At 39.7% G+C, this 27,129-nt stretch overlaps 1 protein-coding gene across 8 annotated transcripts in view; it reads left to right on the top strand.

The window, feature by feature from the left end:
- The window catches only part of TAB2 (TGF-beta activated kinase 1 (MAP3K7) binding protein 2), an 80,474-nt gene that overhangs the window by 11,777 nt on the left and 41,568 nt on the right, over window positions 1-27,129 (top strand). For 3 of the 8 annotated variants that reach the window (XM_059841704.1, XM_059841706.1, XM_059841703.1), the window contains 3 exons: window positions 2,259-2,511; window positions 4,307-4,415; window positions 6,717-6,878. The gene's annotated coding sequence lies outside the window, so the exon portion shown is untranslated. Of the gene's footprint in view, window positions 1-2,258; window positions 2,512-4,306; window positions 4,416-4,893; window positions 5,037-6,716; window positions 6,879-7,926; window positions 8,068-27,129 lie in introns of those variants that run through there. The other 5 variants (XM_059841702.1, XM_059841709.1, XM_059841705.1 and 2 more) reach the window with 5 other exon arrangements.

Here is a 27,129-nt window from a genome sequence, read left to right as displayed (position 1 = left end):
AGTGGAGGTTTAAATTAGATATTAGGAAAGATTTCTTCAGTGAGAGGGTGGTCAAGGATTTGAATAGGCTGCCCATGGAAGTGACAGAATCACTGTCACTTGAAGTTAAAAAAAATGTGTAGATCTGCTGCTTATGGGCAAGGTTTAATGTTGGACTTGCAAGTGATAGTTAACAGTTGAACTCAAAGATCCAAGAGGTCTTTTCCAACCTGTACGATTCTATGATCCTGGTCTTAGGGATGCACTGTTACTGAGCTAGGTGGAACTAGTGCTTGAATATTGATTAGCCATCTTCCCTGCACGGCTGGTTCCCATGGGATTCTTCCAAGAAGGTCACTGAAAGTCAGCTCTCCTGAACTGCAAGGTTGCACTCCTACTTGCTGCCCTTCCTTCCCCATGCATGATGCTGAATCTCATGGCAGCTGTAGCCAAGGCTGCCCCCAGCCCTCACATATGCAACAAAGCCTTCCCTGTTTGGTAGTGCATGGTTGAACAGCTCACCATTACTCGTTTTTTCCTGCACCACCTGCATCAGGAAGTTGTGGCTAACAATTTCCAGAAACCTCCCGGACTGTTTGTGCCTTGCCATGTTGTTCCTCCAGCAGATGTCAGGGTGGTTGAAGTCCCCCACAAGAGCCAGTGCCTGTGACTTTGTGGCCGCTTCCAGCTGTCTGTAAAAGGCCTCACCTACTTCCTCCCTGTGATCAGATGGCCTGCAGCAAACACCACACAGACCCACCCTTACCAGTCTGCTCTTTAAACCCAGCCTATAAACTCTTGACTTGCTCATCACCCACCCAAGACAGAGCTTGATTCAATCCAAGTGTTGTCTTGTCACATAGAGGGCAACTCCAGCTCTGCCCCTCCCAGGTCTGGGTTTCCTGAAGGGTGCATGGCCCTTCACACAAGATAGAGCAGGTCTGAATGATGACAGATTGCCCTGTGCTTTGAATGCCAAAGAAGCAAATAGCTACACTAGAATTCATACTTTGCCCCACTGTTGTTAGCAACAGAAAGGTTTTTCTGGAAAAATTAAAATTAGCATGGACACAGTCTGGTAGAATTGTATTCTTTCTGGTTTTGAGAATGATGTAAGTTCTCTTTAAAGGATAGACCTACAACATCAAATATTCAGAGAGATTCTTAGCATAAAAAATAAATACACACCAGTGCACAATGCATACAAGAGAATTAGTTATCTGACATTTATAGTATATATGCAATTTTGTGAACTTGAATGAGCAAATTCAGGTGCATGTGTGTAATGAAACTGTGTTTAAAAAGCTTGGCCTCCTGTCAGTCCTTCTCCAGGGAATGCAATGGTATATCTGGAACAGCCAAGCTGTTACTAAACAGTGGGGAAATTGCTTTTGAAACTTCTGCTTCCAAAAAATGTTTTTCCTTGATGTGTAAATCAATTTGCTCTTGGGGGTGCAAGGATACAAAAAAATGATTTTCTTCAAATGAAAATTTTTTAAAAAGTGATTCTGTAGCAGACTAATTAGTTTGCTATCTAAAATGTTTTGTTTCACGCCTGATTTCTTTTCTAAATGTATAAATACCAGCTAGTGTTTTAAAGCTTCTGTGACTGTGAATGGCTCTGCTGTCCCTCACTGCAAGCTACGTTTTTATTACTTCTTCCCAAGAAATTTATTTTGCTGACATAGGCCCTAATCCAGTAAAGTGTTAAAACATATGCTTAATTTTAAGCGAGTTGAATAAAGCCAACAAAACTTTCCTATGCCTAAATCTAAGTACAAATTTGTGTTTGGCTTAGCTGGGGTTATAGTTTCTAGGTTATGGTCTAGAGGGCTTTGTGTGTTTTGCAGAAGGGATGCCCTCCTGAAGGAAGAGCAGAGTTTTGTGGAGTTTTAAAGTATGTTGTTATTTATCAGAAGATCTCGAGATGAAAAATTTACCAACAAGTGAACACTAAAATTTTTGGAGATGAATGCACTCTTTTAAATATGTATGTCATGCATCTTCTAACAAATTTGCCACTATTTCCTCCTCTTCCGCTACGTGACAATGTAGTAGTTGAAAACAGGTGCAGTGGCAGCTGATTGTTTTCACAAATGATCACTGTCTTTTCTGTATCAGTTTTCCTAGTTGTATCAAGAATTTTACCTTGGAAAAGAGGTGATCTTTCTTCATGCTAGTGAGCTGATGATTTGGAAGTTTTGTATTTCTTAATATTTTGTTCTGTGATACTGAAACATTTTTAATTGTGGGTGCACACAAGTGATCTTTTCCCACAGAAAGGGTGAAACCACAGGAGATTATGTCTGAAACGCAGCTCAGTTTGGAACTTGAAAGTCACACAAGTATAAGAGGATCTTGAGGATTCTGATGCAGTAGCTAGAGGACAACTGGTTCCATAGAGAAAGGTATTTCCAAAATTTTCACTTCTGCTGGCGATCTCGGACAGACCTAGGACACAGTGGACCCGGAATAAGCTGCCTTCTCCTTACAAGGGCTTGCATAAGACACAGAAGGAAACAAACCAGTACAGTGCGTATATAAGCCCTCATGACTGATTGTTTTGTTACACTAGTGAGTTTTCCACTCAAAAGGGGGACCCAGTACCCTCTTCTTCAAAATTGACTTTGTCTAATACCTATCAGCATTACAAAACTCTGAGTTGCCTTTTTTTTTAATGTGGGATGGCTTGAAGGCTTTCTGTGTTTCATTTGTACCATGCAAGCTGTCAAGTAGTGCAGCTGAAGAGAAGAATGCAGAGAATTTGTACTAAGCTTTAATTTTCCATAATAGCAGGCACAAGATTTGTTCAGAGAGTTTTATTATTGAGTGATAAGGTAATTACAGCGGTGGGGCAGAAGGCCAGAAGAAGACAGAGAAATATAATGCTATGAAACATTTAGGTTTAGAGAGTACTTTGGGTTGTTTTTTAAAATATACTAGCCACCTACAAATAGCCTCCTTCACATTTAGGGAAATTAAAACGTAATATAATTATTGCACCTTGTGTGTTAACACATATAGTGAGATTAAGTATCTTGCAGTTTTCACTCTCACTTCTCACATTTACAAAATGTGTAAAGGGAAGGGATTTGGCTGAAGTCACTGAGACAGAAGAGGTTAAAATCAGTAGCTAGAGAAAGAAATAGCTGTAAGACATTCTGCAAGGGTTTTTACTATGAAAACATTCATGCCTGATTTGTATCTGGAACAGGCAAGTCATTTGTTTGGACTTCAAGGTAGGTTTCCTGTCTCAACTCAGCAAGTTATACCTGTCCAGAAACACTTAAATCCATTCTTTGTCTCCGGTTTCAACACAGCATAAAGTTTAAGCAAGTGATTGAAAAGTATTTGAATAAAGATGGACTTTAGCAAGAGACTAAAGGTGTCTTGCTGATCAAGACCCTAGAGACATGTAGGAACTCTATACCAGTATTACATAAATCTTAAGAAAGGTGGAATAAATATTTATCATTGCTTTCTACTCCATTTCCCACAAAGCACAGGAAACAGTGGATTTGGGAAGAAACATAATCAGTGTTTCTCCTGAAGTATTTTGAAGCCTCAAATGGTCTTGGCTTTTTATATTTTATGTCACTGAATTATCATAAAATAGTTTAAATAAAAGGTTTATCATAGCATTAAGTAATACTAAATTTGTCTCCCTAGTAGTTACTGGCTCAACTGTATGTCATATAAGCATATGAGCTTTTATTCACACATTTTTAATTCTCTTATTCAGAGCGCTGAAAGATGTGTCAAGGATGCACTTTTCCCTATATACTCAAAAGGCTGATTTATTATGACCATCTTTCCCACTTTTTAAAACAATTATTGAAAAAAAAATCAGAATTGCTTTGGGTAGACAAAGATATTTTCCTTCAAGTATAAACATTCTCCCAATATGCTCATGAGCAATATAAATAAGTGTGGATTTTTTAATGCATTAAAAAAATCATTCCAAATCTCAAAACATGCTATTTCTTCATGTCATTTTAATACATAGACCACAATAATGCTCCACTGTAACACAGGTCCCTGTGCTTTTACCACTGAGAAGCCTGGGTAGGCTGGCTGTCCTCAAAAGCTCAATGGATTTTCCTTCAGCAAAAGCCTTATCCAAATCTTGTGAAGCTGCTAGAACTCATGAACCACTAAGGCACCTCTTAATCACATCCTTATCACAAATGTCATGTTTGCGCTCCACTCCCAAACAGATGAGCTGCTAGGAAGGGAAAAAGCCGGTGCTATCTTAAGAAAGGACGGCAGCAACCTGAAAAAGAAGGGAGTCTCAGCGGTAATAACAGGAGCTGTTTGTGTTCTGCAGATTGCGAAGGAAAACATTGGGGCATAACAGCTTTATGTAACTGCACACAGCTGGTAACTTCCACATGGAATGGGAGAAGTACGGTGCCTGAAATTTCTTGTGAAATAAGGTGAATTTCTGTATTTCCTTGTCATGTTATTAATTAAAATTCTAATTGCTTTTGTAGGAGAAGCTGTGGTTGCAACCTCAGGCTAGGAGCTTACAAGGACTGTTCTTGGCCAATGAATGCTACTTCTGTTTTTGTCACCCTTCCAATAGGAGGACTGACTGACCTCCTATGTAGAAGAACAAAAAAATAAATTTCCAGTTGAATGTTCAATGGGAAAGTGTCTTTAAAGCTGCCAATGGTACCTTCTGCTGCGGAAGATGACTTTTAAACTCAATTGCAGACATAATTATGCTAGTTCTTGTGGATTTTAACTGAGCTCCTCATCTTACCTTTTCTAAAGAGCATTCTCAGGAAATTTCAGCATCAGAATTGTCAGTAGCAAACTGATGAAATTGACTGTACTTTCTAGAAATAGCTTTTCTGTACAATATGTTTAGAATAATTCCCCAAACCTACTCAAAATTTCATTTTCTACCAGGGAAAAATATAAACAGTCTGATGAAGGATTAAAAAACATGAACTCATACCTTCTATGGCAAAAAGGGGGGTAATCTCTAAAATCTTAAGGGAAAGATGCAACACCTGTGCCTCACTGGTGACAGAGCTTTGATTTGCACCATGGTAAGTTACACACAGAATGTGCTATTAGATCTGCCTGGTTCTTGTTTCAGATTCACAGGAAAACAGTTCATTTCTGAATCTAGCTACAAAAACCTGATTTCCTAAATAGTTGTGCTGTGAGATTTTGGAAAGGTGCTAAAAACTGATTCCAAATTAGCTGCTATAGGAGAAGAGCTACTTTAGCAACAGGCTCAGACATAGATGTAGTGTGGGGAGCCTGGAAAGGAGTGGGGGAGGGGAGGGACAGTGCAGCTCACTCATGTGATCCCAGTGCTTAAACATTGCAGTAAATTCTGCTGATAGCACAGTGAGAAGTGGTCTCACTTTCCTGTGGTAAATCCCTGTTTTAGCAACTGTAGGCAAAAGGGTCAAATATTTAACTTGGTATTTACTTAGCAAAATAAACTGAGTTTCTTGTGCAAAAAACATATTCATGTAAGTTTATTATCCTATCTGTCTGAAAGGTCAGGAATGGCTTAACAAAGTTTGAAACAGTTGTGCTGGAAGAGCTGAAGAGCAGGGTGCTTGAGCAATGACCAGGCAGACCACGCCTACAGATCATGTCTACAGCGCAGGTAGCAGAAGAGAAAGGTTTTATTCATGTACCCAAACACTTGGAGTGGGGCAACCCCTGGTGCAGCTGTGACCTGATGTTCTCACTGCACCTTCTTTCTAGGTGCCCCATTACCCATTTCTGTAATGGACTGCAATAATTTCTGTCTGTTTGGGGAAATACTATTTTGTTTGCAATAAACAAACAAATCTCAGTGACTCTCAACCCTGTATAAGCATGACACAAAACAGGCTGAGTAATAAGGTTTGGACACAGGCATTTCATGCTCCATGCTGCTGATGTACAAAGGAACTGCAGACTTCTCTGTTGCAGCTTATAAAGGCAACTGATTCTTACTGGAATGTACATACATACACACACACACCCCTTTATTTCCACATTTTGTGAGGGAAAAAAGCTGTCTTCCTCTTCCCCTTTTTTCTATTTTTTCCCCATCACAGCATAACAACTCACTATTAGACTCCTTGGTATTTTCTCTCTCCCTGCCTACTCCAAGCAGTCAGTCCTTGCAGTTGCTTCACTTGGGATTTTGACAGCTTCAACTAAATGTAGTTGAGAGGGATTTTTTCGCTTGTTAATATTTTCATTTGGAAAATGCATTTCCAATCATTTCTGCAAATATCCATTGTTTCAACAGCAAGGATGTCTTTATTTCTTGTAACAGAACACTTAGCCTAAATTGTCATGAGTAATTTAGTTCCTGCCTACAGCATGCTAGATTTTTTATAAGTTTCTGTCATTCAGTGTTGCAATTGTTAATTGGCCAGTCTAACAGCTGAGGTCTTATAGAGAAAGTGCAGCTCTCTCTTGTCACACCACTGAAATGGATAGTGCAAGGGATAGTTTTAAAGTTTGAGATGATTATGGCCTGCCCACTTTGCAGTACCTTTCACACACTGGTGCGTCTGGGAGTTAAGGTGGTGGAGAAAACCTTTCTCTGTATTGATTCCAGCCTAGTCCTACTGTATGAGAAAACCCAAAAGCTTCAGCACATCCCATTCCTTACCAGGTCCCATTCTAGGTTACGGGGTTTCAGGCAATTTCTCTCTGCAATAGATGATAACAATTACTTTAAAATTATTTCTGTGTCTGACTGTATTTTTCAGAGTAAGATGACACAAGAATGGATGGATGGATGGACGGACGGACGGACGGACTATTGTTAGGCAACATGGGCAGCACCTGCTCACTGCAGGGATGAGGGAGGAGGATTCAAGAGGTGCAGGAAGAAATCAAATATAGGAAGAATAAGGAGTAGACAGTGTAAGGTATCACAACCCTGAAACTCAACTGATTTACTGGATGATTTTACTATATCATGAGAAAGTTGTCTTTTTATTGAAGCTGAAACTTCCCTGAAATACAAAGACCTACTTGGATAACCAACTAAAATTAAGGATGCCTGTTGTGGACTGGGCCAGGGTGCTGGTGGAGCTGAGAGGGGAAGAGGGATACGCCAGCATTCCGGGCCCTGTTTGCCTGGCGACATTTTTGGGAGATGATTAGTTAGTCAGAGCTCTACCTCAGAGGGATGATGGAAATCACGTACTCTGAGTAATGTGGAGTAAGCGCTCCTATTTCTGATAGAAAGCGTCTGGCAATTCCCTCGAAATAACCGTTTTGGTTATAAACTGGGAGAGGGAGGGCTTAATTAATATTAATTTTCTTTGGGGTTTTTTTTCCCCCTTGCAGATGCTGCCCCATTCAGATCCTGCTTGCTTTCCAGGCGGGCAGCCCACCTACGCGCCACCGCCGCTTCCCCCTCTCCCTCCTCTGGCTCCGGGCCAGGTGGAGCGGTGGCGGCAGGGCAGGAAGGAGGCGCCGTGAGTTCCCATGCCCGCCGGTGTCCCGGTGTCCCGCTGCCGCCCCGTCGGGGTCCCGGCAGCCCTGAGGCGGCGGCCCCGCTCCCGCTCGCGCTCGCGCCCCGCCCTGAGGGCGGAGCCGGCGGAGGCACAGACGCCCCCCACGCCCGCCCCGGCGCCCATTGGCGCGCGGCGCATCCCCGTTAGCGCTCGCGGCGCGGTCTCGCGATGCTGGGGCCGCCGCCGCCATATTGTCGCTCTATTTTGATTCGGAGCGCAGAGAGCGCGGGGGGAGGGGGCCGGGAGCGGCGCGCGGCCCCAGCGGCGGCTCCGGCTGAGCGGGAGCGGCGCCGCCACAGCCACCGCACGCACACCCTCACACACCCCCACTCCACCCCGCCCGCCGCCGCGGCAGCACGGACCCCCCTGCCCTCCTTCCTCCTACTCCTCCTTCCTCCGCCTCCTCCCCCCGCGGAGCGGAACGGCGGCGGCGGGAGGCTGCGGAGAGGGTCGAGTCGGCGGGGTCCCCCCTGCCAGGCGGAGGCGGCGGCGGCGCTGGTGGCGGTAGTGGCGGCGGTAGTGGCGGCGGCTGCTGCCCTGGTGGTGGGGGAGGCGGCGGAGGAGGAGGAGGAGGAGGAGGAGAAGCGGCAGCAGGGTAAGGCTGACCCCGCCGAGACGGGCCTGGTGGCGGCTCCCCGGGCCGGTTTTCTGGTCCCATCCCCGGGGGTCTGCAGGGAGAGGCGCAGAGGGCCCGCAGGGGCGGGGGGGCCGGGGCTTCCGCGGCCGCTCAGCGCGTCCCGGGCTATGCCAGGGTGAGGAAGACAGGGAAGGCCTGTGCGAGGGGAGGGAGCAGCCCCGGCACCCTGCTCCTGCCGGCGTGCTGGGGCGGGGTGGGAGAGCGGGGACGGGAAGGCTCCGCGCAGCGGGGCGTTCAGAGAGAGATGGAAACTTATTTTCCTTCGCGAGTCTCTGGAGCTTCCAGACGCGGGGAGGGATCGGGGGGCTGCGGCTGCCCGGGGAGGGGCGGGAGCTGCCAGCGGGCTCGCCTGGCTGCGGGAGGGAGGGGGGGAGAGAGAGAGGAGAGAGAGGGAGAGGCTGGCCCGGCGCCTGGCAGGTGACAGGTGTGAGTGCGCTGGGCGAGACTCCGCCATTTGAGGATGAGTACCCGAGTGTGTCTGAGGTGTGAGTTTTTGGTGCCCCTTGTCTTTGCGGGGGCTGGCTGGGCTCGATTCCATATATAGTATATTTGGGACGTTAGTTTCCATTATTCGTGTCAATTTAGTTGTCGACTAGAAATTCTTGAAATGGCTCTGATAAGAGGGGTTTTGCAGAGGGGAGATGCATAGTGTTTCTCGTTTTCTTCCCTTTTTCTGTTTTGTCCCTCTGAGAGACGTGGGAACGCTCTCCGGAGGTGTGTAGTACTCTCTCTCATTCATTGGAAGGCTCGTATGAAAAGTCTGAATGCTCAGTCCTGTTAGATGTAGGCAAGGCCTTCAGGGCAGAAACCTGGTGTTCTTTGTGCTGTGCCTGGTGGCTCGGCAGGGCCTGGTTTGTTGCCAAGACCTGTGGGTGTTTCCGCATTAATGATGGTAAGCACATACATAAAAAAGGAATTCCAAAGGGATGCTTCTTAGCAAGGAGTGGGTTTCAGGTGTGGTTTTCTAGTCATAAGTTTAGGATATCTGATACAGACTTGATAAAGCAGTTTCTGAAGATCACCTGTAGAATGCTGAAAATGGTTCTGCATGTAATTTTCAATACTCTTAACATATGTCTTCTAAACATTAGCATAAGTCAGATAGAGTCTTTGACAGTTCAAATTAGTTCATGTCACGATTTTACCCACCAAAATGTACTGTTCGTACACTGCTTTATAAGGAGGGCTAATGATGCTGTTGCAGTAGCATTAGATTCAGTATTGGCCACAATTTGCTGAAATCAGGAATGATTTTCAGCTTAGCTGTTGATTTGCCAGATAATTAGGCATTTGTGTTTCACATACAAATTTCAATTATTTGTTCTTTGCCTATACTGTTGTAAGTGTATACAGTTACAACTGTAACTGTATTCTGATACCTGCTTTTGGCAAGAGGGAAGTTCAGTGACATGTTAGGAAAGACATGTCATCAGCCTAAGTGAGTCCTGATCTCCATTTTAAATGAAAATTTCGGTCAGTTGTGACTGTGATCCACATGTTAAATTTGGGTATTCTTGCACCTTGATTTGTGCTGCAGCAGAATGAAGTCTCAGTTGAGTCTCAATTTCTTGTAAAAACTGAGAAGACCTGGGTGGTTTTTCTCGTGTTGCTTCACAGGGGAGAGAGCCTCCAAAGGGTAAGACTAAGGAAGGTGGTTGGGGGTGGTACTCAGTCTGGGTCATCCCAATTTTGTGTTTAAGAGATACTTGATAAAGATCATCCCTATCATTACATGTGGGAGCAGTGCCATCTTGCTATGCTGTGCTATGCTACCTTTGCTTATACCAGCTTTTCAAGACTGTGAAATGCAAACCATTATCTTTCTCAATGTAAGAGAAGTCAAGTGGTTCTACTCTCTTCCTTTATGTCTACTGACAGAGTAATAGAATTCTTGAAAATGGGCACTCTTCCTATGACAGTGTCCTGGTGGAAACTTCTCTTTTCCAGCAGTGACAGAACAGAAGAAGATAGTAGTTTTCTGCACCATGGCATTGAAGGCCAAGGTCTTGTGTTGTTTTGTAAATGTTTTTGGTGTTATAGGTAACTGGCATGTTTTTTGAGTCTTGTAGAATTAAACCTGTCATCTGTTGAAGAGATTATTCTCAGGGAAAAAAAAAAAATTTTTTTGCTAGGTAGCTTAAAGAGCTATTGGCAAACTATTTCTTTGTGAGAGTGTATTTTGAAACTTAAAACTATGTTACTGTTCATCCTGTTGCAAGTGTTGCCTTCCTTATCATGATCTCCATGGTTAGAAACACTGGAAGAAATAAGTTGGTCAGAAGTGACCTCAAGTTTATGAAATGACTGTAAATTTAGGACTGCGGGATCAGGCTGATCTTTTCTGAACTGCTGCAAGCGGAATGCTGAACGATGTTACTGTTGGTGCTTTTACAGAAAACAGAACAAAAATTCCAGTGATTCAGAACTGGATTTTTTTAAAGCTGTATTCAAAACTCAAATATTTAAATGTTTGACATGAAAGGTAACTTTTTTACCACGAATGTATACAGTGATTCAAGTTGGGTTTTTCTCACTTCATTGGTGTAGTAGGTTATCTCAATTGAGCAAGTGTGTGCTTTCTGTTTCAAGGAGGAGAAATGCTGTTAGATGCTCTAAGGCATCTTGAATCTTTCTTTGCAACCTGGTCTGGTTTGGATTTCACATATTTAAATGCAAGTGTGAAAGCAAGAAAGCTGTCAGATTGGAAAGTTTATAAAAAAATATTATCCAATGTCATCAGGCGTTTTTCAGTATAATAGTTGTTTCAGTTTCACCCTCTCTTGAGAATGCTTACCAAAAAATCACTGACATAATATTGATGCTTTCCCTTACAGAAGTTTTTGTAGACATTTATCCTAATTATAAAATAAGGGATTTATTTTTATTGAGCTGATCAGCAAGTAAAACTCTCAATTGAGAAATTACTGCAAATGCTATACAGACATTTAATGAGTTTTCTGGTTTCTGTTACACTGCCTTTAGGTGGTGTTCCTTAATTGATACTAATTGGATTCTAGTGAAACCAAGTGAAATAGCTTGACATAAGTAAAGTTAAAAGATCTGTGTGATTTGTGTGTAGTATCACGGTATTCTTGGAACGTGTCCATTGCTAAATGAACGGCATCACTTGCTGTATTCTTGTTGCCATGGGTGCAAGGTGTAGTTAAATGCATAATATTTTTAGAATGTATTAGATTTTTTTGTTGGTTGCAAGAAGTCAAGCATAATATGGTAATGTGCTAAATAAATTCTAAGTTAATACCTAGTCAGAGAATTTTACCACAAAACGGTTTTTTCTACTCTTAGAAAAATGCTATGTGGAATCAATTTTTGTAGCAATGTGCAAAATGTGTAGCTCTTTTCTATTCTAAGCACAGAGGAAGATCAGATTTCGCTGTCTTTAGTGATGAGTGGTTTAAAACTCATTCAGATCCTGGTTGTACTATGAACAGAATTTAATTTTTCCATTATTTAAAAATTTGTGTTTCAGCATGGATTTAAACCTTGTGCTCCCTTTAGTGTTTAAAAAAGCATTAACTTAGGAATACTCCATGGCAGAAGAAAAATGTAGGTTGTACATGTGAGTTTTTAAAAAATTATCACCCAAGCAACTAGGACTGTAAACCTTTTAGTCATGACATTGTTAGGTTTGCTGGAATTTGCCAAAAATGGGACAAAGCCACTTTATATGCACACTGCTTTGATGATTAACTTAAGGTAGATTACCACTTAAATGCAAAGTATCCTATGCTTGTTCCAGAATTAATCAAATCTGGTGCTGTGTGGTGCTGGCTGGCTGGTCTTCTGGGGCTGCCAATGGAGAAGGCAGAATTCAGCCTGCTTTTTCTGTCATTGAAAGCATGAATTCAAATTACTTTTTTCTACAAAGTTGCCAGTTTTCACAAAAGTTATACAACCCTTTTTATCGGTGAGATTTTGTATGTCCTTTAAAATGCACTTGAAAATGATCAGAGGATGCAAGTAGTTATTAAAAGGACAAACAAAACACATAAATGCAATTTCTTTAAGAAACCTTAGTTTACTGGACATGCTAGAAAATAAATTTTTGCAGTTTGGGAGCTCAGAATCAGCTGTTCTCTTGTGGATAAAATGTTGAGATGCACCTATTTTCTGTAGGGGTTTTTAAGAAATAGTTGTTGGTTTTGTATATTTGTGTAGTGTCTAAACTGTCCTTAATTTGGTTTTCTAAAGTCACAAATCTTGAGCAACCATATTTCATTTAATCTTGTGTCTCAGTAAATGTTGAGCTCATCATAATTTCAGAGAAATTAGCCAAGGGTCAAGGTGTGAAAGATTTTACATTATAATAATGTTGAACAAAAATTAAACTTGTTGAAGTTGATGGCTTCATTAAGATCATGTCTTTAGGGAAAAGCTTTGCATGAATTTAGCAGTTACCTGTACTTAGCTGCCAGCGGTCTGTGGGGTAAGAGCCAGGTATGAAGTGCTGTACTCTGTTCTCCAGTCAGTAGTTAGAGGATGTGAGAGGTTAAGTATATTGTGGCCAGTGCTTGGGAGAGAGTGGCAAGATAATAGGTGTCTGGGATAGAGGTGGAACGTGACTAATTGGAGCACAAGGGCATGGCTGAGACACAGAGAAAATCTGTGGGAAAAGGGGCTATATTACTTTTGCACTTTCTGGGACAGCACCCTGAACAAAAATCATGTTAAAATAGGTTCTTAAGAAGATGAAGACTGAAAACAAAAAGGTTTGGTGATGTTGTTGCTTCCACTCATGACAGAGCCTCTTGAGCTGCGGCTGCTCTTGTGTTTTTGTGGGTCTGATTCAACAGGAGTGCCCAGACTGGCACAGTGTGTGAAGCAGCATGGGGCAAGAATGTGCATGAGTAAGGGAGGAGTTACGTAAGTGTGTAAGACATAAGTGTTTTTCTCAAAATACACCATCAAAACCATTAATTTATTGTTACATCATGTATAGTTAGTTTTTTAGATAATGTGACTTACATGTTGGTTGCATGCTGGTAATATGATTCAGTTGTGTCCCTGTGGGCTGTTGCATGCAATGGTACATGTGATACACTCCCAGGTCTGACTGATTTGTTTGTGAAGGTGAGCCATGGTAGTATCACATTGTTTTAGTAAGCCTGAAATTATTTGCTTATAATATAGATTTATTACAGACTAAAGATTTTATGGAGTTTTTTGAGTCTAGAAATAAGTACTGGCCTGGTACACCTCTATTTTGTCCACAATTCTAGTAAAAGTGTGTAAAAAATCACTGGCAGATGGGAAATACTCATTAACAGCAACCGTTTAATTTTATTTGCTGCAGCCTATCTTTATTTTTCAAGAATATGCTTTCCTGTTATCAGGTGTTTTCATAAGTGACTTGCAGAAAGATCAAGCATAAATATGTTTAGGGAGTAATTCTTAGAGACTGTCAAAGCTAGGGCTTTAGAAAGCATTTTTCAAAGGAAATTACCCTGTGTATAAAAATCTCATGCTGATCCATCAGTTTATCAGTGTGTTCTCAGAATGCCTTTTTTAACAGGGTAAATGAGACAGGTTTACTAAAGTAACTAAAAAAATACAGTAAGTTTCAAAATTTAACTACACTATAGACATTAGTTACTGATCTGATGCCTCAGAAGCTGTGAGTAATGTGTATATTCAGATAAATCACCTCTTTTCTTGAAGCTATTTGGGTTCTGGAAATTGATTTCTGTTTTGTACTGAAGGCTAGAAATGCAGAAAAGTCTTTCCATGTGTAAGTCCTAAGCCTGATTTCCCCAGGTAGAAAAAAAATTAACTGTTTCACCTATATATAGGGGGGGAAAAGCTCACAATTAAAGAAATATTTAAGTTGTACAGTGTGGTTTGTAATTGCATCTTTTGTTGATTCATGTTGTGTTTAAACTCTTAAGAGCTGAAATCAACCCTCCCTGCATCTGTGCGGTGCTACACATCTCTTTGCAGTACTCTCCTGTCTTTTTACAGCATTCATAGTTTTTTTGTTTTTCTGTTTATTTTTTCTTTACTCTTTGAAATATCTGTGTCATGCAGAATTTATCTCTTCCAGCCACCTTACTGACAATATATCATATTTGTAGGCAAGCTAGAAAAGAGGAAATCTGGTCATTCATATCCTCTCCATTTACCTTGCCTAGGCATGCTGATCTGTACTTTATAGCTGAAGCATTAGTGCCCTCTTGTTTATACATGACTTTGCTAATCTTTTTGTTCTAATCTTTCTTAAGAGACTCATTCAGCACTTGTCATTTCATTCCCATTTTGTCTCTTCTTCACAGTATCATTGCTAAGTTTGCCCCTGCTTCATTTAGGCATTCCTGAGAGAATGATAGGGAAAAAAAAATATCTTGAGTTCTGTACTTGGATTTCTTTCTATTCATTCAACTGGTTCAAACTCCAACTTTCCATTTGTTGAACAAGCATTTGTTTTTCAAAAGGAATAGTAGGTTATCTTTCTTAAAGAGCCTTCTTAAGTCTAACGGCCTTAAGCCTGGGAACAGACAATCTCCAGGGGCTTAGCAAAAGTGTGCTTAAAAAAGCATTTTAGGTTGATAAGTACAAAGCAGTAAAAAAATCTGGTGTCTTGCTCTCTCTCTCTCTTTTTTTTTTTTTTTTTAAGTACCACTCTTGTCTTCGGTAAATGGGGATAAGATTATTTTGTATGCAAAAAGTTGTGTATTTGCAACTGTCTTGCCATAATAACTGCCAATACCAGATTATTTTATTGTATTGACTGGAGTTTAATGTGTATTAGACCCTTTTGTGCAAAGCAGTGAATAAATATTTGTCAAATAAGTCAGTCCTAGAAGAGTTTGCCGTTCTATGAATAATAAATTTGCTTACTTAGGTACATATATTGGATTAGACAAAGATATTTAGCAAAGTATTTTTATCTTTAATTTATTAGACCTGTTAGTTCTCCAGTAATTTTAAAATTGTTCCAGTCTTTAAAAATTAATTAAAACTGTCTTTGATAGCTGTAATTCATTTAGTGATGTTTTGACATTACTTTTAATATTTGCGTGGAAAACTCATAGAAGAGGTATGAAATTGCTTGAGTTAGACCCTCACTAGTTTGTATTCATTGGTAGCTGCTTAGGGTAGAGGTCAGTGTGTCAAAGCTGAGAGTTGAAGGTTATCAGAGTGGATCACATCTGTGACACACTTGGGGCTTCACTCTGAATGACAACTTCTTAATTTCTTCAGAAAATGAGTTGAATACAAGGAAAATTTGACCACAATCAACTTCTTTAAAATACATATTTTATTTTGTTTTGTATCTGAGTTAAAACTTAGTATGAACGTATATGTAAAAAAATTGCTAAAGGATCAGTTTTTGTGCTTCTACAAGAAGCACATGTTGATCTTTCTTTTCCATGCATAAAGTAAGTGCAACACTTTTTTGTTCCTCTTCCACAATATCTGGTGAAGGAGAATAAAATAAATTGTAAGCAGCAGGTGAAAGCTGTCGTTTGAATTGTGGAAATTCCTGTTCTTTCCAGTCTCTTGTGTTAAGCAGCAAGGTTCAGGGAAAATACCCATTAATTGTTTCTTCTTTCCCCTGCATGGGGCTGAAAACCCCTGTGGTTTCCAGATCAAAAGGAAAATATAGTTTCTGCCAGTAGTGCTTTCATACACATTCTGTGGAGGAAAAATATCAGTTTGACAATGGGGTACCTTGACTGTTCTGATGCTATTGGTTTTGTCAAAGCTGGGAAAGGTACCAGCATGGCTGCATGATTTTGGATGGATGAAAGTGTCATCCTTCCATAGTGCAGCAGTCTGCATACAGAGATCGCTGGTGTAGTGCGGTTACGTGCGCAGAATAGCTCCGTTTTTCTGGAAGAGCTGCAACATTGAATGAGTAGTTTTGGTTTATTGATACAAAAATAGGCCTTAGCTGCCATGAAAGGAATGCTTTCGCTATTTTGTCAGTATTCTGCATACATTAATTATTCTTGAAGTAATATAAAAAAATGGCTTTGAGATAGGAGATTTAGAGCAAAAAATGGAAGAACACAAGTGTTTGTGAGCGTCAGGGGCCATTGATATTTTGCCGTGACTGAACAGGGAAGACTGCTTTCACTGACACAAGCAGCTGGTCCCTTGTTCTGCTCTCATGTCTGTGAGCCATAGCAGTTTCTGTAGGGGGGGTTAGAAAATTAACCAGATTGCTATTAAACTTAGGTGATCTTGTGGGCTGAGACTAAGCCCTGGGTGCCCAGGAGCTGCTGGATCAGTCTGGTAGTCTCCTGTAACTTCACACTGAGGGGGTTGTTTTGCGCTACATCAGTGACAGGGCATGGACTTGCCATCCTTTCCTCTGAGTTCACTGATGTGGTTTTTGTATGAGCCCACAAACAGGTTTTTCTGCAAAACTGAGATATGGTAGAAAAACCAGAAGAATAGATACATAGAAGAAATAAGGGTTAATTAAGCTGGTATTGTGAATGATGTAAGCCCCTCATGAAACTGTAGACCTGAGAGTGGTCCTATGACAGAGAAGCAAGAAGACCTGCTCAAGGATTCATCCTTATGCACTGTGGCACTGCAGCTGTTCAGAGAGTCACCAAATGAAATACTGAAGTGGTGTAAATTAAAAGCAAGCCCTTCAAAAAGTAGAACTAACTTCATAAGTTGAACTGATTTAATTAGTTGAACTAACTTCACCACAGAACCCATGTATGTGGATTCTACCACTAAAATCTTCACTAGTGACCTACGTGGATGAAAGGTGGTTACAGTAATTTTTCTCCTATCTGGACATAATCAAGAAGTCTGAAATGTTTTCAACAACTGTATTTTAATTAGCTTTAAGTGATGGTACCTGCAAGAATCCTAGCAGTCTTCTCTTTGTCAATAAGAGTTTTTTCTAAGGTTTTCTGATCTTTAAATGCTGTAGTCCAGTTTCACAGTTTAGTAGGAAATCAGGTCCCACTGAAACTAGTCAAAGTGTGACTAATAGGTAAGTGTCAGTGCAATGAGTTATGCAAACTAAGAGAAAGACTCAGAGAAAAGGTGCAGCACTTGTTGACTCTTGAGGAAAAATGTGGCTAAATTAGGCTAGCAAAACAGATGTTTTGTAATGATGTTCATGTTTCACCTGTGTACTACAAAGGGAGCATTGTTTGAAGTGTGAAGTTGGAGCCTTTTATAACCTTTACTGATTATAAGACAAAGCTAGTGAATCTCTTAAATTATAATCTGCTATTCAAACATATTAATGAATACAAAGCTTCATTTAAAGATGAGTAAATTAAAACTAGTGTGTAGGTGTTCTCTTTCTTTCAGTTTCTTTCTTTCATTTTTAATGGACTTTGGAACTCAGCAGTAGTTGCTATCTGGCCTTCATGTTCAGATTCTTGGCTGGCAGATACCAACAACTTCTTCAAGCTAAAGCTTAGGCTGTGGTTTCTGTCATGTTTTCTTCGTTGTGTTTATTATATTGGTTTTGTATGATTTCTTAGGGGTTTTGGTTGCCAGTTGTATTGCTGTGACAAGAGAGTATCTTGAAGTACCACCTAATGGAGTTAGCAGAGTTGATGAAGCTAGAGGCTTCCTTCCTGTTGAAACCAGCCAAAAGAACAGGCCAAACTGAAGCTTATGTTTCTTCAGTGCAGAGCCAGGGGCAGCTCTCTGGAAGGATTTTTCCACTCCCCATCAATGAGTGGGGAAATTCTTGCCAATGCAAATGAGATTGAGACCTGCAACATGCCTCAACATAATATAGTTTTAAAGGAATACTTCATCTAGAAAAATATTCAGAGCTATACTAGCATAGAATCTTGTTAGTTAAAAGAAATTTGTCTTTATGTTTGAAGTTTTTAAGAGTCTTGGACAAAACAGTATTTCAGCATTGTCTGTGTGACTTCAAGCTGCTGCCTGTTTGTGATAAGGGCAAGTCATCACCTTACACTGTCATGTTAATGAATGCTGCAGAATGCCTGCAGTGACTATGCAGACTGTCAAAATGCACTGCTTTCAAAAGCCCTTTCTCATTTTATATTTTACTGTTACCACCTTCTCTGGCTATTGTAGTTTTGTTTTCTGGTATATATGGATTGACTGGGATCTTAAATTGATTTAGGAGAAGCCTAGTAGTGGAGCTTTGTTTGCCTTATGAACTTAAGAATTTGTTGTCACTCCTTTATCATCCTTTCTGAACCTCTTGTTAGAATGTAATTGGAAGGAATAGTACTTTGTTTGCTATTTATTTATAGGGGAAACTGGTCATATCACAAAATTAAAGCATGAGGTTGTTTTTTTTGGTTTTTTTAATACATTGGTTCTTGCCAGTTCCTCTGAAAAGTCCCCATCTGCTTTTTTAAATTATGCATGCCTTTAAAAAATGCTGCCTGTAACCTATAGCTTATTGTTTTTTCAAGACAAGCATTAGAAAATTGGGATGAATAAAAATTCAATTCTTGTGAAAAATAGAGCTAAATAGTTACAAATCCTTTGCTGCTTTATCTGTGTGACACTGTTCATTTTATCTTTCAAAAGTCGGTCTACTTCTATTAACAGGCCTCTTATCTTTGTTGCAAATGCAAGAAATGTATTAGTGTGTCAAAGCTGTGAAGAGATATCCGGACTAGTAGAGGTACTTTTTCACCATGCTCTTGTTTAATATTTATTTTCATAAAATGGGTTCTCCGCTTTCTTTAGTTTCCTGAAAATACACAATCTCTGGCTATATCTCTGGTTAGAAGATAAACATTGAGGTTTAACAGTTCTACTTAATTGTATGTACTTTTTATGTTTTCTTCTTTTTTTCTCTCCTTTTTTCTTTTTTTTTTTTTTCTTTTTTTTTTCCTGATATCAATATCCAGAAAATATATCCAGAAAATATCCAGAAAACATAGTGGGAAGTCAAAATCTGAGTAGAAATTGTTTATTTCTACACTTCTCTTTTTCTTCTCTGTCCATAGTTTACAGAGAGTGCTTGGAATAGGGATCACGCAAGGACAAAATCTTAGTTGCAAGTCCTCTGGATTTTTAATGTGAATTTTAGTCGTGTAAAACATACTGCTGCCATTGGACGCTTTTTCTTCCCAAGTGATGTGAAAAAGTGGAAGACCTTCTATTCTCTCCGGGTGTCATGAGACATCTTTTCTATTCTTTCTCAGCTTTCCTGTTACTTTTCCTTGTCTGCCTTTTTCAGAGCAGGTTACTTGTTAATTTTTTCCTTTTGAGTAGCTAGTTGTCTTGTTAGTATGTATCTGTTGTCTGGTTTCTTGTAATGAATTTTATTTAAGGTAGGAAAAATGTTAGATTATAGGTTATTTTGTAAAAGGGTTAGTAATCATCTTTTAAAGGTTGTAACAACAGGGAACAATAGGTACTGAGAACCTGTGAATGCTGGAGACCTTTCAGCTCTTCCTGGCTTTCCTCTCCCCTTTCCTTGTTAATCCCCTTCCCCTGAATCTTGTGTGGAGTAAAATGCAGAAAAAAATATCAGTGGTATTAGTCCCTTACATAACAGTGAGTGCAGTGATCCCATTTTCCTTTCCTTAACAAAAGGATGGAGAGCAACTATCACTCTTCTCTTCCTTGAAGACAGCTCATAGTGAAACATGAGGAACCTACAAACATAGCAATTTAAAAAATTATGTATGATCAGTTTCTTGATGGGAAATCTCTATCTTAATCTAGAAGAAGCTAAGTATGGGTAGCTAACTGGGAGCTAGAGGAATAGCTGCTTAGATATCTGTCTGTTACTTTTCTCTACTTGTGCATCAGATAGGGCCTTGGAGGAAAATCAACAAGAAAACCAAGTTCTATCGGCATCACCATGAGTATTTCTATTTGATACATGCCTTTCAGTGTCTGTTACCTCATCTTAGTGTTGGTGGAGATTATTGGATGGATTTTTTGTTTATTTTCTACTACTGCAAGTGTGGCAGAAAATAAGTGGAAACTAGAGACTTCCTCCCAAATATTGCAGTAGTACACTTGGGTCCTTTTATGTGTTGGATTGGGAACTAATAGAGAAGAAAAAGAAAATAGCAACTAGTTTTCCATTACCACACTTCACCCTTTCTTTTCCCCCTTTTTTTCTGACAGCTGTCAAAAGTCCTCCACTATTACCCCAGGGATTTCTGCCAGTGTAGTTTCACAGGTGAAGATAACCGCAGATACAAAGTAAAGCTTTGTTAGCCTAAAACTATGGCAGTCCAGCTGTGAGTCTCTTCCTAATATGGAAACCCTTTATATCTAAGGATCTCAATTGACCTTCTGGAGGAGAGGATTGTCAGAAAGGGGGAGTTCTGTGGCCATTTTTTTGCTTATGATACTGTGTTAAATAGCTAAAGGTTTTTTCTTCCTTAACTCTTGGTGGGAGATTCTCTTTTGCTGTTGTCCTACCAATCTTTCTGAAACTTCTCTGCTGCCTGTAAGTTCAGGTGCTGTGTTTTGACAGAGTTTCCAATTATAGCTGCTATCAATTGAAGGAAGTGGTTTGCTGTTATTTACCCTTTGTGTAGCTTCTCTAGAACTTGTATGTTTCCTCCTTCCTCTTATCCTACAGGCCTACATTGTTGCTTGTTTATAACAGCTGCCAGAAGCAGCTTTGTGTGATTGGGCTAGGTTTTTAACTTTTTCAATGTTTATTCTAGTGCTAAGGTAATGTAAAATCAAGTAAGTCTGATTTAGTGTTGAATAGAATAGATATATTTGTCCCATCTCCAAAATTGTCCTCAGGAAATGTTAAGGGTGTGATTTGTAGATCATTGTAAGTTTGCTCTGCTTCTTTCCCGGTGTTCACCCTGACATTCATCTGACTCAAAGCTAAACTAGCAAAAAATTAACATGACATTTTTCCCTGTTCTGATTTTGCTCCATGAACTGGCTTGCTGGAGAATCAGATGAGTGCTGGAATTGGGCAGTCACAGGAGGAGAGGGAGAGGGGAATGCTTGCCTGGGAACAGGAGGAATGATAGTGACAGTATTGAATTGTTTTGGGACAGCATTTTAAGGAGTGGCTGAAGTACCCAGCCTTACTATCATTAAAATATTATGAGTAAAGGATATATTGGTAAACAAGTGAAATCCTTGATTAAGATGAAAAAGGAATTTATTTTTTTGCCAGTCTGGCTTCCAGTAGGTATTTGTGCAAATACTGGATTTACCAGCGACATCTCTCCCATCAATTAAAGAAATTGTTTGAGTTTTGTAAAGGGTGGAAGAATGGAAAAGAAAATACTGAGCCAGCCCAGAAGTAAGGGAAAGTATTCAATCAGCCTAGAAGTAAAAGCGTGTGTGAGATACAATCCTCTGTGCTCCTTGATCAGGAGAGAGTATCATGAGTGTTGCTGGGAAATTAAATCAAATCTCAAAGTTCATGAAATAAACTGAGATGTTTCTCAAGGCAAGTCTCGCAACGTAAATGAGAAGGAAGTAGAAGTTGTCCTTTAGTTACTTGTTTTATCTTTAGGGAACAGGAGGGAAGATGGAGCTCATGGTACTTGGCTGCTTAGTTATCTAACTGCATATTCCCTGGCCCAGCTGCTTCAGACCTTTCATTCTGCTTGCATCTGTTTCTGTGGGAATTAGGACCACGGGGCTTTCTAAGCAGTACCCAAGTGTCTGATAGTGGGCACACATTTTACTGTTTTGACTCTTTGGTAGTGATAGGTGATGTCATTATATTATGAAAAGTGCAAGTGTTTTCAAAATGATTGGTGTACTTCCAAAGAGTGGGTGGACATTTTTCTTTGCTCATTAGACTCTGTCCACCTACCCACCTCTATGGAATTGGAGTTAACCATAAGAGATTTCACCATTTTGGAGTGTGCAGGACAAGGTATTAGTGGCCATGCCAGAGGAGAGTGAAAGAGTTGCATTTGTTGGTTCCTTGAGGCTTGTCCTACTGTCCCAGTTTCACATGTAATTGCAAAAACTTTAAAGCATGCCAAAATGAAAAAAGGAGAGTTTATTTTGGATTAGAAGCCTGGCAAGAAAAATTCAAGGAATTTTCTTTAATAATTGTAGTCATTTTCTCAGGAAAATATGGGTGAAATGAAGTACAGCAATGTGCAAAACTGAAGATTTGTTCTATTCAATCATCAAGCATATCTTTTAATTGTATGTTTGGTTATTACTGTGTCTTTGAGCTTGCTGTTCTCAAAATATGACCCATATGAATAAACTCTTGGGTGAAGACGTCCCCAAATCCTTAAAATAACCAAAACTATTTGCCTCTGTTAGAACAAATCTGCTTTATATTTCATTAAAATGAGAGAAGCATAGACTAATTGCATTAGCCAGTCATTTTCTATGCAATCAAAATTTTTGCCTTAGCAAAAAATATGATTTTCTTTCACTTCTGCCTTTCAGTTTGATGAAAATCAACACCATGACATGTATACATTTTAGTATACTGACTTTGTTTTCTGGATTGAAGTGTAGTTATGAGTGTTTGAAATGGTTTTTATCTGTAATCTGAAGCATTTTAATTGAAGATGTTCTTGAGCAAAAGAAATACGGTCTGTGTGAATCATATTAAGACAAACAAGAGACTATTTTCTTTAAAAAGCTTGAGAACCTAATTTTCTGCCTGGATATTCTGAACAAACTGGTTTTCAATTAAGCTTAAATAATTAATTGAATCTCTTAATTGAATTTCTTCACTTTTTCAATGAGTTAAAAGAATTGGTAGTTTCTTGCCACCAATACTTTAACCTTTTTTTTTAAGAAGCCTGATTTGCACAGGTGTTCATAAGGGAGAAGTTTTTTTTATTTCTTCCATTTTTCTTCAGCTGTTAGGGAGAGTGGTGGTGTAAGTATCTTTGCTTTGTTAAGGGACCATGATTATAGCTTTCAGGTATTTGGCTCTTACCTTTAATGTCATGCATAAAAAGCAGGCATTTGCTTTTATTTGAGCAAATAGCAAGTGAGGAACACAAGTCTGTGTGTGCATGGGGAAGTGTTCTGGTCTGAATTTTTTGCTCCTCTTTTCTTGGTTAGGATCATGTGTGATTACTTTGTTCCTTGACAGAAAAAGGGACTTTCTTGTTTTTATTATCCCAAATGTGCAAAATGCTTCCTACAGCTTCATGTAGGTAGCAGTTTTATCTTGGCAGTTTGGACTTAAAGAATGAAATTTAAGATCTTGAAAAGATCTTGAAAATTACTGAAATTAGAGGGGGAGAGCCTGAGCTTTGAGTCTTACTATGCTGGGGTCTTATGTTTTGAGGTAGATAAAAGTTTTATCAGAGCAGGCAGTAAAACCTACCTTTCAAGAGCAGATGAAATTGCTAAGAAGTGATCAGCAAGTCATTGTAGGCAGGCATATGGATTTTTATGTTGAGAATGTTGTAGTTTGCTACAAATCCTACCAAGTATTGTATCAATATATTTTAAAGGAATTCAGCAGAGGGTAGTCAGAGCCTGTTTGTAGTAGGCATAATTGACTCATCTATCCCTCTCCAAAGATCTGCTGTTTAAACTGGGTGTCTGCTGTGCAAGATTTTTTTTCTCATTAGTGTGTTATTTCTCAGGACCTTTCTCCTCCTTACTTTATTTACCTGAGTGTTCTACAAGGGAATCTGCACTGTATTCTTTCTATACCTGTTTTAGCATTTTCTTCCAGCCTACAGTGCCAGACCTATTTCACACAACGTCTTTACCTGGTTTGGTCTTGCTGACTGTGGGAAGATTGCTCTTTAACAGATGAAAGATTAGACAAAAAGGAATATAGGGTAATTTAAGTGTTGGTTTCCGAATATATTTTATTGTTCCCTGGTAGAATGTGCATGAAGAAGTGACAAGAATAAGTAGGAGAAGAAACCCTCTGCCAACTCCAGTATTTTTGCAATGAGCTGCATGGTGCTTGCCCAGTACTGAAGTTAGAATTTCAATATTCTTAAACCACAATCTTCTGTTCTTTAAGACTGAAGAACATAGCTGACATAACTTCTGATTATTTCGAATGAAACAAAGGGAGAGAAAGGAAAAGAAATTGTTCTGATAAGAATTTCTTTCTTTCTTCTTTGACTTTCTTCTGAAGTCTTCCATGACCATTTATATGTGGTCATCTATATTGATGACTGCTTCTTACTTTTAAAACTGAAATTCCAAAGACTTCCAGTAAGCTTCATGCTGCTGATGGCTACAATTAATCTAAAGTGACATTTGTTGTAAAGTTAAAAATGTAAAACTACCCAATGGAATGTTTGGTGTTCTGAGGAGCTTTTACAATTGAGTGATGAAGTACCAGTCTAAGCTAATGCATCGCCATGGCACTCTGGAAGTTATCTTTATGAATTACCAGATACCTGTACAACTCAGTTGCTTTGTTCATGCTTCATGCCTTACTTCGCTTCACTTCAGGAGGCTTAATTCAAATTTGAAGGAATTTAGTGGACAGATGAATTGGTTTTCTGCTCTTTTACCAGACTGATGGGCATTAGCAGAGTTGCTAACAATGGAGTAATTTGTTTCAACTCCCTGGAGATTCATTGAAAGCTTAAAATCGAGTATGTGTGATCTTTACTTCATATTAATTCAGTACTTCATTGTAAAGGGATGCAAGACCAAGAATTCTAAAAGGTGCCTAAAGTCAGCTAAGAGTTTTGTTTTCAAAGTCCCAAGTGTCTTTAAATCTGTATGTGAAAATGGTGGACTTGAGAAATCAACTTTTTTATCATTTATGTAAGCAATATTGACGTGGTTAGTTTTGTTGATGATAACAGTAGGTGGCTTTATTTATAACAAGCACCATGCTAGTTGGCTTTGAGAGTTCAGCAGTCATTCTGCTTGTTCCTGTCCCTGGAAATAATACAGTGCCAGGATAAGAATTCCCTCCTGTTAACAAAAGAAGTGTATCTTACCCTACACGTGGGCTTGGATTGGTACTTCTCAGGTACCTCTTCTAACCAACTCCATTTGCTATAGACAAATTCAGGCTGCCAGATAATCACTTTCTGATCACCTAGCAAATGGACTTCCCCTTTTCAAGTGTCCAGTGAGCGGAAGATCCAGGGAAGTTTTTGTGATGGAGAAAGGAGAGTAAAGCTCTTCCGGCAGGTGGCAGCAGCAACCTGTTGAGCTGGGCTGACTTGGAGGTGTGAGGGCACAGAAAAATGGCTGGTAAATGATAAATAGATGAAGAAACTTCACTAAAGGTAGCTTGCTAGCTTTTAATAGATGATAATAATAATAACTGTTAGACGATTTTTCTCAGACCTTTGCACAAGATGTGATGCAGGACACTTGTCAAAAGAGCTCTGGAGTGGTGTTTAGAAAGGAGCCCCTCTGAGTGACAGCAGGCTGCTGTTGTTTGCTCAGCTACTCATTGTGGGATCTTCTGAGAAGGTAGATTGGTTTAGGCTCGTCTGTGTTACTGTAATGGTGCAGTGAGAGGTATGTAAGGGGAAATGTGCATTTTTAAATAAACTGTTTACTTTTTTTGCAAGGTAAACAGGTAGTATGTGTGTTGGGTGATACATTTGGTCACATCAAAATTCATGACTCTTTATCAGAGTAATACAAGACCAGGTAAGGTGCTAGAACAAGTACCTAAATATAGTATATTTGTGGGCTCCCACAGGCTACAGTTTAACCATGATTTTATCAGAATTTATACTGTAACAGTAATGCAGTGAGACTTGACCCCTGAAGAGGTGTGTTCAGACCAGATGAGAAGCCAGGCTGCTGTCTCAAAAATTCAGTGTAGTGTTTCCTACATGATATGGACTACTGTAGTACCACAGGATGAACAGTAGTTTGGGGTCATTCGGGCAAGGTCTGACAAATGCACTGCTTTTCATTATTTTGTTTCTTAATTGCTGAAGAAGTGCATGCTTCTGGCTGGTTTTTTAAAAAATAGATTTGGAAGTACACAACCTTAACTCCTGGGAGGGGATAAGCAATAGAGCAAGAGGCAAAGGGCAGAAACTGATGTAGAAGAAGTTCCACGTGAACATGAGGAAGAACTTTACTGTGAGAGGGTGACTGAGCACTGGAACTGATTGCCTAGAGAGAATGTGGAGTCTCCCTCCTGGTGCTATTCAAAAACCATCTGGACGCCATTCTGTGCCATGTGCTCTAGAATGTTCCTGCCTAAGCAGGGAAGTTGGACCAGATGACCCTGTGGTCCCTTCCAACATGACTGATTCTGTGCTAAGGTGTATTCAGGTGAGAGGGGAATTCTGTCTTAAACTTAATTAAGCCTATGTCAGTGTTTGACACTATAGTCATTCCTGCTTGAGGTTTGGTTTTGGGTTTTTTTTTTTTTTACGTAGTCCAGAGTCAGCAGGCTGTCATGTATTATTGTTACTGGTTTGCCATATTGTAATATCTGTTGGGAGGTAAATAAAGAATCAAAATACTAAACAAGGCTTGTTCCTCATGACCCATTTTTAAGAAGTACCCTGCCCAACCATGGCTGGATAGAGTACAGTGCGTACTTGGTGTTAAAAATTCTTCCAAATCAGTATTATAAGGCTTATTCTTCAATTACAGTATTTCTTAGCAAAAATTCTGAACTGTATCTTGAATTATATCTGATGATAAACATTTGAAGTTAACAGGTGAAAAAATACATTTATTCTTTATTCTCTAAGTCAATAGTGTTAAAAATGTCTCATGGATGCTTTGAAGCAAGTTCATAGAAAGAAGCTACAAAAGTTGGACATAACTGTTTGATATATTTAAATGTTTGGAATGATACATTTAATTTATTGACTTTTCTGATATGTGTTCAAAGACTTGCCTAAGTGTGAAATATGTATGTGTGAATCAGATATAAAACGAAATAATAGAATGTTCCCAGAATTAGTGTTTTTTTCCTTTTAAGAAAAAGTAAAACCATATTTTCTTTCAATATTAACTGCAGTACTCTCAAAAATTGGGCTGTAACCAGCAGGAAGTAGAAGGTTGTGTGCCAGGGATGCTTCTTTTGAATGTGGTTGAAGCACACGTGTGCTCCCTGTGTGTGTGGAGTATGGCTCCATGCCATGCTAACATGATCTAAACCAGCTTCTGTCAGGAAGCTTTAGCTGTGTAGTT

This window comes from Haemorhous mexicanus, chromosome 3, assembly GCF_027477595.1.
Source record: "Haemorhous mexicanus isolate bHaeMex1 chromosome 3, bHaeMex1.pri, whole genome shotgun sequence".
Classification (NCBI taxonomy): Eukaryota; Metazoa; Chordata; class Aves; order Passeriformes; family Fringillidae; genus Haemorhous; species Haemorhous mexicanus.
The sequence above is the reverse complement of the archived record's forward strand: the minus strand, read 5'-3'. Positions and strand labels throughout refer to the sequence as shown.